The sequence below is a fragment of the Lygodium microphyllum genome, chromosome 12 (assembly GCF_053477565.2).
Source record: "Lygodium microphyllum isolate KBCC chromosome 12, Lygodium_microphyllum_v1.1.10, whole genome shotgun sequence".
Lineage (NCBI taxonomy): Eukaryota > Viridiplantae > Streptophyta > Polypodiopsida > Schizaeales > Lygodiaceae > Lygodium > Lygodium microphyllum.
Genome location: NC_141146.1, coordinates 108,990,772 through 109,000,700, shown reverse-complemented (window position 1 = coordinate 109,000,700; position 9,929 = coordinate 108,990,772).

Here is a 9,929-nt window from a genome sequence, read left to right as displayed (position 1 = left end):
CCAGAGGTAGCAGGAATGGACACTGAAGGAAGAACCGAAGGAGCTTTATCCGCTACCCGCTTCAAGCATTTGCGTTGTATGACCAGGGGAGGCGGAGAATCATCATCCTCTATATCAATGGGTTCTGACTCATCTGAAGGTGGAGGAGGAGGTACGGGATCCGATGGAGGAGGTGGAGGCACACTCTTCTGTAAACCTGTATAGGTCAAGAAGGCAGACAAGTATGATCCATATGTGACATTGGTAACATTACCCCTGGTGACTTTGACGAAATGTTGATCCATTTTAGTGAGGAGGTAAGTGCTCCAATCAATAGCGACTCCTTTCAACACCATCGTTGAAGCTGTGAAAAGCTCTTTGGACAAGTACTGGGATGGCGTTTTGGCAGGCATAAACCTGTCCTGGAGAAACTGACAGACCATCTTCCATACAGGATCAGTGATCATGGAAAAGGAAACTCCTGAAGAGTTAATCACCTTCTTAACATCCAGCATTTCCCTTGTCTGCTTTTGTAACAGCTTCAGAATCTCTTCATTAGAAAAAAGCTAACGAGTGGTAACAAAAGGTTCACCTTTGAAGGGAAGAGACAGAGCCTTCCCTAGGCCTCGAGGTGTCAAAGTCATAGAAATACCCTGGACCAGTCCCGACTTCTTGCTGTAGGAGGCCAGAAACTCATCACATAACGATGGATCCTCTGGAAGCAATGGAAAGGAGGTAGCCACAAAAGCAGCGAGTCCCGCCTTCGTGAGAGGCTCAAAAGTGAGTAGGAAAGAGTAATCCCTACTGACTAATGGGACATACTGGATAGGAGGAGGAGCGTGATAAGGCACCATTCAGATGGTTACACACACACCACAAACATAGACAATCAAGGAGAATGCCTGCAAAGCAACAGACAAAAAAAACAAGGATAAGAGAACAACCAAAACAATAAAACGTGACTCGACCAACTATCCCCAAGCAAACCACAGCCTAGAAAAAATTCGACATGACCTCTAGACATATGCGACCGAAAGCTTCATGCGATGCATCATACAAACACCCAAAACCCCATATCAGGCAATAAAAAAACTACACATCGTACCCTTAACCGTAACAAAGACAGTAAACTAAAACATCACCACAACCTACACACATCAAGACCACATCTTTGATAAACCAGTGTTTAACCATGGAAATAACTCCAAAGACTGCGCATATCCATCCCATGAAACCGGGTTCGTTAAAAAGGGGAATTAAGTGCAGTGAGGGGGAATTAATTTAATGAAAGGTTCATTTTAATAAATTATTAAGAAATGGGTGAAATTTTATTAAGTGATAAACCTTAGCAAGAAAACGGCAGTTCCTTCTTCAAAATTTAATTACCAATTATTAGGTGAAAGCGGTGCTTTAATTCGAATCCCGGACTTCGATACCCAGACAGGGTCTCTAAATGCAAGTTCATTGATTACAAATTAAGGTGATGTGGATCGCTTTTTTTCCAGTGCGTGCTCTTGTGACGGCTTGTTCATTTTAGTTAAAAATATTAAAGTGCCTCTTTAGCGCACTTAGCGCGTGCTAAGTGAACGGCGGGTTTATTTTTATTAAAAAATATGGTGTGTTTAGCGCGAATGCGCGTGCCATGGTGGTGCGTAGGGTTCATTTTTTATTATTTGTTTGTTTTTTTTTTTTTTATTTCCTTTGTTTTTTATTTTTATATTAACCGTGGGTTTTGGGGTAGCTGAAAAAAAATAACAAATAAAAGGGAAAACACCCGGTAGTGGGTGTATGGAAATGCAAAGAATGCGCTCTGCCAATCCAAAAATATCTGGATTTTTGTTTAGATGTTTAGTTGGTGGGTGGATGAAAAAGGTTTTTTTTTAAATTAATTTTTTAAAAAAGGAATTTAGGTGTGAAATGAAATAGTGTGACAGTTGAGAAAAAGATGCCAAAAATAAATAAAAATGTTAAGGGAAGTGTTAGGAATTTTTCAGAAATTAATTTGGACTTTTTTAGCATTTTTAATGAAGTTTTTCATATTTTTGGATATTTTGAAAAGATTGAGGAATTTTAAAATGGGCAGAAATGTTTTTTCAAAAATTTATAGGTTTAGAAAAAATATGGCCATGGGTTGCAGAAATAATAGAAATTTTTCTAGATTTTTTTGGAATTTTTTTTCGAATTTTAAAGGTTGTTTTGTGTGTAATTTGTATTTTTTATTGTTTTTATTGTTTTTTAAAGTGTTTTAAAGGTTTCGGGTGTGTGAATTAAAAATCTGGGAAAATACCCAAAAATAAGCTGCGTGTCAGCTGCGTGTCAGCAACCGACGATCAAAGTCCCGCACCCGCGCACGATCCCGCACACAAATAATCGCAAGCACCCACACGTGTACGAACAGCCACGTGCGTACACACCCGCGCGTGTGTCAAAAGGACGGAAAAGGTTATCTGCGGGTTCGGCGTGGGACTGCTGGTTGTCGGCAGATGAAAGGGGGTGTAAATAGGGTTTTCCGCGGGTGACAGGGGGCTTACGGGGAGGTTTCTGCGGTTCAGCGGGTGTCTTGGGGGGGAAAGGGGGCTTATGTGGAGGTAGGGTGGTTTAGTGGTGGGACTGGGGGGTGTGAACAGGGGGCTAGGTAGGAGGTGGGGGGGGGGGGGGGGGGGGGGGGGGGGGGGGGTGTTCTTTCGGGGGGAAAAAGGGCCTGGTTGGGGGTGGGTAGGGAGTGTGTGGTTATGGGGTGTGAAGGGGGGCTTGTATGGGGTGGGTGGGGGCGGTGGGTGTGTGTTCTGGGGTGTGAAGGGGGATTAGTGGGGGGGTGGGGGAGGTGGGTTTGGTGGGGGGTGGGGGAGGTGGGTTTGAATTGGGGGTGTGAAGGGGGATTAGTGGGGGGGTGGGGGAGGTGGATTTGAATTGGGGGTGAAAGGGACAGGGTCAACGGCAGGGCGGCACGTGGCAGAGGCCACGTCAGGGAGGAGGGGACGTCACAGAGGAGGACGAAGGGCAGCAGGCGAAGGGCACGTCTCGAGCGGAGGCGGGCTGGAGCAGGCGACTGGGCCGGCGGCGTTGCAGGGGGCGGCGCTGCAGGACGACGTGGCCGCGGGCGCTGCAAGGGGCGACGCCAAGGAGGACAAGGGGAAGAGGGAGAGGAAGGAGGGGAGGGAGAATAACGGGGAGGAGGGAGGAGAGAAGGGAGTAGAGAAGGAGGATGACGGAGAGGAGGGAGGAGAGAAGGGAGGAGCAGAGAAGGAGGATGACGGGGAGGAGGGAGGAACAGAGGAGGAGGAGGGGAGAGAAGGAGATGGAGAGGGAGCAGGGAGATGGAGATGGAGATGGAGGGAGGGAGGGGGGACACGCAGGAGCGGGAGAGGGAGAGAAGAAGGGAGGTAGTTGGGGTGGGGAGGGGTCGGGGAGAGAGAAGGGTGGGGGGGATAGGGAAGGGTATGGGGAAGGGGCAGGGCCCATGGGGGGGTGCCCATAGGGGAATGGGGGTGGAGATGGGCGGGGTACGCCCATGGGAGGGTGCCCGGGGGGTAGGGTAGGGGTTAGTGGTAGGGTAAGGGTTGGAAGATGGGCAGGGGCCCAAAGGGGGAAAATGGGCGGGGGGGCCCATAAAGGAGAGGCGTACCCCCCGTCCCGCGCGCGTGCGCGAGGCGGGGGTAAAAAAATTTGTCGTGACGGGATTGAAAGGGCACCGGGATGCAGGGACGAGGCGCGCGGATGCGACCGAGGCACGTTAAGACGCGTAAAATTGAAAACGGGCGCGTTCACGCGCGGGACGGGCGCGTAAAAACTCATAAAAATAAAGAAAAATTAATATCTCCCAATCCGGACGTCAAAACGAAATGGCGTAAAAACAAAAAGTGGGAAGGACAACAAGGGGAAGACAGGGAAAATATGCAATGGAGGTTCCGAGGGGGGGGTAAAGGGCGGTCACGTGCAAAAAACACAAAAAAACGGATCCAAAAACGCAAGTAAAAATTAATATCGGAAGATCCGTGCATCGGAACGAGGTGCAGGAAAAAGGAAAAATGTGCAAAAAGACGTGCCCGACAATCCTATCACATCAGAACATAGTTCCGACTGAGATAAGACGTATTCACATGGGAAAAACCCAAAAAAAACCGAAAATGGGATCGGAAATTAATATCGGACGAATCGTTCACCGGAATGTCATGTAGTAAGAAGGAAAAATGTCCGCAGGAAGGGGTGGCACAGGGTTGTCATGTTAAACCGCAGTTCTGGTTGAAGTAGGAGGGGTTCACATGCGAAAAACACCAAAAATACGCCCGAAAATACATTTAAAAATTAATAATAAACAATCCAGAAGGCGAAAGAGGGGGAGGAAAAAGGAAAAAGGTGGAGAAAGGCACAAGGGACACGGCTGTCAAATCAAATTGGAATTCCGATGCAAACAGGGCAGGTTCACATGGAAAAATGTCAAAAAGACGCATGAAAAAGTCTTAAAAAACCAGAAAATTAATATTGGACAAACCGTGCATCGAAATGATGCAGAGTAAAAAGGAAAAATGTCAAAGGAAAAGTGGTTGTCAAGGCTATGATGTCAAATCACAGTTTCGAAGCAAGAAAAGCACGTTCACATGGAAAACCGGCTAATTTGCGCAAAATACTTCAAAAATTAATAACTCGAAAACCGTGCACCGGAACAGGGGTATGTAAAAAGGAAAAATGGTCAATTCAAAGGGAGGAACATGGCCATAAGGTTGGATTTGGACTTCGGTGAATGTAGGATACATTCACATGGCAGGACAGCAAAATCAGGGAATGAAGGAAAATGGCAAGGGAACAGCCCCAAGGGTGGGTGGAAAATGAACTGTTGGGTGGGAAGGGACCCCATTAGGGTAACAACAAGGCATGGCATAGAGGCATTAGTAGGTGGAGGCATATGCAGAGGGGTATGCAATGTAGACGCGCAGGGATGCGTCCCCACACTTAAAACCTTAACGGATAGGGTTAACCGAGCAACAGGAACCTAGGACCACACCACATACCATCCACTAACGTCCCCACACTTAAAACATGAACGTCACTGAAAAACAGAAGGTGTAGGGTTAGAAAAACTTGGCCCATTTTGTCGAGAATCAAGGTTGATTGTCAATGGCACTTCCTGTGTTGTTGTCGGCTGCAAAAGGTACCAAGGCATCTTCATAGCACACGTCCGTCATGGCAGGGACCACGCAGCAGTTCCTAGGGAGGTAGCTAGTGGAAGGGATCGCTGAAAATTTGTCGATGGCGAGGGATATTGCACTCAACTCACAGTCACTCAAATGGAATGAAAGAACTGTCACTCGCCCCATGACGAATATCACTCGAGGAAGAATGATTGAAACCCATATCTCGGACCCGGTTTAGGAATCGACAAGGGGATGGTGCAGAGGGAGTATGCCAGGGTGCACAGTTGATGGTGCATCAGTGCGTTCAACCCGGCTGGCATAAGTGTAAGGAGGAAGGCAAGGGAGCCTTACAATGCAGTGTACAGAATAGGGTGACGTGTCCTGTGATGACAGAGAGAGACCCATCCTGTGGGTGCATAGGGAAACGGAAACATACCTGACTCCAAGTGTTGTAACGTCCCTCAATCTCACCTCTCGGTAATTGATTGAAGAAACTCTAGTCACACGTAACCCACCCTCTGTCTCACGCTCTGTTGATAGATACAGGAGGGCAACCATGTCCTGAAACCCATTGATGTAATCCTCACAGTCACGTGTGCAAAGGTTATATGCCTTGTGCGCATTGGATGGTGCAACTGTGCATCCCGCCTTGTGTCAGCATACGGTGCAAGAAGGAAGGCCAGGGAGCCTTATAGTGTAGTGCACAGAAACAAATTGTGCGTTGTGCATTGAGAGGCCCATCTCGTGCATGCAACACTTCATTCACACTACTCACCTCTCATTTGATTTGAAGGGAAAAGACTGGTCACTCGGCCCACCCTCTATCTCACTTTCTGTTGATAGATACAGAGGGCAACCATACTCACTTCCCCATCCGGTTAGGATGAAAGCTCACATCACTCGATTGTTTGTCGATGAAGATTGCGTCGTCCAGGGAGGTAGCCATCAAATTGAACATTGTGTTGAATAGGACATGTCGTCTGCTAGAGGACAGTTAGATGCTCTGCAGAGAAACCCAGGACACAGCGTACCAAGGGAGGCAGCATCGGAATTGGATCCTAAGGATATCAATTGATAATTCCACTTTCTGGACTGCTGGGTGTTGCCACCTTTTCCACAGCCAGCTTCTCGCCCAAGGGTGTTTGCCACCTTTTCTTGGAACGAGGCCTGCTATGACAGGGAATTGCTTTTTTTTGTCCCATAATAGATTTTTCTTTTCTTTTCTTGTTTTTTTTTTCTTCTTTTCTTCTTTTCTTTTTCTCCTACTCCCGAGGGTGTTTCCACCTTTTCTCGAAGAATAGGTCGGCATGACAGGGACCTAAGTCCTTTTCTCCCATGACCGATATGTATTTTTTTTTTCTTTTTTTTTTTGAATTAAGCAAGGGAATGGTAGAAATATCACTTATCAGAACCCACCTCGCCACTGTCGCTAGTGGAAAATAGAGGATAAGAGATCAAGGCTGGAAGGTGGGATTGAGGGGATAGAGGGTTGCGTCCATCTCATCAGGAGTAGCTGAAGAACAGCTATCAGAAGTAGCATCATAAGAGTGATAGTGCCACGCCAACGAGGGAAATGATCAAGTGACCATGATTGTCAAGATCCCCAAGGAGGAAAGTACTTCTTCAGGCGATATCCATTAATCAGAAAGGGATCATCAGAGGCATCAACGGTCTGCACTTGGACAGAGCCATTAGGGTTGATGGCAAGTACCTTATATGGGCCCATCCACCACTGTTGGAGCTTGCCAGGAAACTTTCCAAATCGAGAATCATAGGCTAGGACCAAATCACCTTCTTTGAACTCCTTGTGCTTAATGAAGCTGTCATGGTAAGCCTTACGTCGAGCTTGCGTGGCTTCCATGCACTGTAGAGCCATCCTGCGAGTTTCGTCCAAACATTCCAAGTGCAGGAGACGGCGTTGTAGTGAATCATCGTCCCCCAAACGCTCTTTGCTAGCCACTCTCAAAGAGGGTAATTCCAGTTCAACAGGGAAAACAGCTTATGTACCATACACCAGCTGGAAGGGTGTCTGTCCTATTGCTGCTTTATGGGAGGTTCTGTACGCCCAGAGGGCCTCTGTAAGTCGATCATCCCAGTCACGACGATGTGCGGCAATCATTCTTGTCAAAATCGAGCAGAGGATGCGATTGGTGACTTTGACTTGGCTGTTGGCTCTGGGGTAATAAGGAGTGGACTTGCGATGGTGGATCTTATACAACTCTGTCAACTCTTCCATGACTTTATTAATGAAAAGAGTGCCTCTGTCACTTACTAGCTCTAGGGGACTGCCAAAACGGGTGATGATATTCTCGTACATGAACAGGGCCACGCTGTTACCATCGTCCCGCTTTAGGGCTTTAGCTTCACACCACTTTGTAACATAATCCGTACATACGAGGATGTATCAGTTCTGTTTCCTTCTGGTAGGAGGATCGATCGGACCTACGAAGTCGATGCCCCACTTCTCAAATGGCTTTAAGGGAAGAATAGGTTGCAGTGGCATGGCACTTGTCTTCATGGGTTTCCCCATTCTCTGACAATCTCTTCCAGCCCCACTATAGTCTTCACATATGGGAGAATGCCCAAAGGCTTGATTCTGCTCTGATCCGCCAGTCTGATGAGCCATTGGGTGGGTTGCACATCTTGTAGGCCTAGATCCTTCATTGTCACATCCGTCATAATGTTCACTAATGAACCTCCATCAATCAGTGCATTTGCAATGAAGCAGCCTTCTATCCACATGCCAGTCTCTGGGGTACCCGGACCTAGGAAGGCGTTAGCCACATCCACTTCTTTGACAGGCTCTGGAGCTTTGTTGGGCTTTGTTGCTGTTGAGGGAGCAATCCTTAATCCACGTCTTCTTGTCAGTATACTTTTGAACTTTTTTCGGCAACTGGGAGACAACATCAATAATTGTCAGAAAGTGAGGTTTGGTTTAAAGGTATCTAGATCTCTACCCAGATCGTATTCCTTAATAGGATCCACTGGCTTCTCTAACCGGTTAGGGAATGGGGCAACACCCATTTTCATTTTCCTTGTTTCTTCCAACAGGGGCATCATGGGGACTTCTTCTGCCCCTTGTGGAACTTCCTCCTCTTCTATCTCCTGGACCTCTGGTCCTGTCTCTGTAACTATCTCTGTAACTCTCTGTGGCACTGTAGTGCTCTGTATGGCACTGTCAGGCTCTGTTCTGTTCTGTTCTTCTGGTGGAAGATTGAACTTCACTGTTCTGGTAGGAGGATTATTTTCTTTCTGGATAGGTGGTTCCTTCTTCTTTGCACGTGTGATGGAAGCAACTTCCAATTCCACTAAATTGGAGGTAGGCTCTTGGGCTTTGGCCGGACTATCAGTAGCACTGTTTTTCACTGGGGTTGGGCTTGGACAGTCTTTTGCAGTGTGGCCTTCTCCTTTGCATCGACTGCATAAGGGCTTGTAATCCACTGACCTTCTGGGATTTGGACAATTTGGTGAGATGTGTCCCTTTTCTCCGCATCTGTAACACTCCACTTCTGATCTCTGACCACCGCCAGACTGTCTTCCTCTGTAACTTTGGGATGGAAACCTTCTTGGTGAACAGCCCAAGGACAGCACCTAATCTACCAAGAGAGCAGGCCTCATGGTGGCATCTACAATGCATGTGTCCTCAAAAACCTACAAGAAACACCCTTCCTCTCAACAAGAAACCATGCTAATATACACAAGAATCTGACACACAAGAAATCTGACCATAATCTTCATCCTCACTCTCTCCTTCTTCCATGGAAGAAATAGGGCCAGAGAGCACAAGAAAGGAAAGAGAGCAAGAGTTGTGCCAATGCAAGAGAGAAAAGAAGATACGCGCAAGAAGCTAGATAAAGGAGAGGAAGAGAGGTTATAACTCCCCAAACCACCTTTTCCCACAAATTGCATGGCTCTTCATTTCCACCTTTTCATATTCCTGTAAGGGTTTGTTTTACATGAGCATTCTCAGACCTTAGAAAGGAGGTCTATGAACATTGAAACATTAAAAACTTTTAACTTTTGCAAAACACACACATTACTTCTCATGCTCATGACTTTACAATGCGGACCCACTAAAATACCATGGCAAATTACAAAGAATATTGTCAATGATAGCTGCTTGATTTTTTCTTTTTGCCGATGTAGACCACATTTTGTGCCTTTTTCTTGCATAAATTTTGGGTTATCACTTGGACCGAAATTAGGACCAAACTCTCTAGGCTTGGGTCCAATATCCTGTGTTGTCATTTTGGATTCCAGCAAGTTGAATCTTGCGTCTTCTTCCTTCCTTCTCCTATTATGCATCTCCTTCAGAGAGCAAATGTCCTCTGTATGGTTCTTCCGCAAACAGTAGGAACAGAAAGCTCCAGGGATGGTTGAATGCACTATGGTCGGAGTGTATCTCTGAGTCCCTAGTATGAGCTGACAAGGTTTTCAAAAAAGATACACCTTCCAAGTTGATTCGTAGAGAGGACAAGAACACAATCATCAAATATGGATTCATGTTGACTCACTTGATAGCCACCCACCTTGGAGTCCCTCATCAATGCAATTGATGCATGGGCCCCTACCCACTAACTCTGCATGGAAAGAAAAGAGAAAAGAGCAACCAAGAAAGAGGCCAAGAGAAGACACAATCAATGAGGAGGAACAAATACTATTTGAGATGGTAGCTAGAATCTCCAAGTTGGAATTTGACAAATTGGAAGTTGTACGTGCACAACAAGAGAGGGAGGATCTCATTAAGGCTATCCAGGCATCACTAGAGACCTCCATCGAGAACATGTCATGACTATGATGGCTCTTGAAAAGGGAGAA